The sequence below is a fragment of the Acipenser ruthenus genome, unplaced genomic scaffold (assembly GCF_902713425.1).
Source record: "Acipenser ruthenus unplaced genomic scaffold, fAciRut3.2 maternal haplotype, whole genome shotgun sequence".
In the NCBI taxonomy this organism is placed as follows: Eukaryota; Metazoa; Chordata; class Actinopteri; order Acipenseriformes; family Acipenseridae; genus Acipenser; species Acipenser ruthenus.
In genome coordinates this window covers 277,501-278,935 of record NW_026707532.1, presented here as the reverse complement: position 1 = coordinate 278,935, position 1,435 = coordinate 277,501, and the positions used below count along the sequence as shown (strand labels likewise).

Here is a 1,435-nt window from a genome sequence, read left to right as displayed (position 1 = left end):
ATTAAAGACAGGTGGGTATATGACAGAGACTCAGAGACAGAGAGAGAGAGAGAGAGAGACGCGCATTCAGCTGATGAACTCAAAGGCTCAATTGCACTCGTTTGAAATCTGTAAGTAATCAACATTTTTAATTTTTTACCTGTCTGTGCTTTACAATGCTTCCCTATGCTTTACCAGACCTCTCTGTGCTTTACAATGCTTCCCTATGCTTTACCAGACCTCTCTGTGCTTTACAATGCTTCCCTGTGCTTTACCAGACCTCTCTGTGCTTTACAATGCTTCCCTGTGCTTTACCAGACCTCTCTGTGCTTTACAATGCTTCCCTATGCTTTACCAGACCTCTCTGTGCTTTACAATGCTTCCCTGTGCTTTACCAGACCTCTCTGTGCTTTACAATGCTTCCCTATGCTTTACCAGACCTCTCTGTGCTTTACAATGCTTCCCTATGCTTTACCAGACCTCTCTGTGCTTTACAATGCTTCCCTATGCTTTACCAGACCTCTCTGTGTTTTACAAGGTGTGTTTGTGTGAGTGTTTCTGAGTTGTGCAATCGCTAATACGCTAATGACAGAATCATACTAATAATCTCATTCCCTAATCCCTTCATCCCATAATCTCTTAATGCCAGATTAGCTGCCAGGATTATGAAGGTCAAAATAGTTTTCACAGGGGATGACCATCTTACACAGGCTTAGAGTGATGCAGAAAAAAGATATAAAATTAGACTTTTACTCAGAGCGCTCAAATTAAACTGGAAAAGCCAAGCGTTTGGGGCTCTAGTGTCTTCATCAGCGTGATTGAAACTAAACTGAGTCCAGCAGACCAGCTCTAGTTTGGGGCTCTAGTGCATTCATCAGCATGATTGAAACTAAACTGAGTCCAGCAGACCAGCTCTAGATTGGGGCTCTAGTGCCTTCATCAGCGTGATTGAAACTAAACTGAGTCCAGCAGACCAGCTCTAGTTTGGGGCTCTAGTGCCTTCATCAGCGTGATTGAAACTAAACTGAGTCCAGCAGACCAGCTCTAGTTTGGGGCTCTAGTGCCTTCATCAGCGTGATTGAAACTAAACTGAGTCCAGCAGACCAGCTCTAGTGTGGGGCTCTAGTGCCTTCATCAGCATGATTGAAACTAAACTGAGTCCAGCAGACCAGCTCTAGTTTGGGGCTCTAGTGCCTTCATCAGCGTGATTGAAACTAAACTGAGTCCAGCAGACCAGCTCTAGTTTGGGGCTCTAGTGCCTTCATCAGCGTTACTGAAACTAAACTGAGTCCAGCAGACCAGCTCTAGTGTGGGGCTCTAGTGCCTTCATCAGCGTTATTATAACTAAAAAGAATGTATTTGTCAGTGTGGGTGTCATACTAGCTTCTGGCCACACCATCACCTGATTTGTCATACATCATTTCTCTCTCTCTCTCTCTCTCTCTCTCTCTCTCTC

At 44.5% G+C, this 1,435-nt stretch overlaps 1 protein-coding gene across 1 annotated transcript in view; it reads left to right on the top strand.

Annotated features, from left to right (window-relative positions):
- The window catches only part of LOC117968019 (retinal cone rhodopsin-sensitive cGMP 3',5'-cyclic phosphodiesterase subunit gamma-like), a 3,716-nt gene continuing 2,281 nt past the window's right edge, over positions 1-1,435 (top strand). Inside the window, exon 1 of the mRNA XM_059018982.1 lies at positions 1-110. The gene's annotated coding sequence lies outside the window, so the exon portion shown is untranslated. The remainder of the gene's footprint in view (positions 111-1,435) is intronic.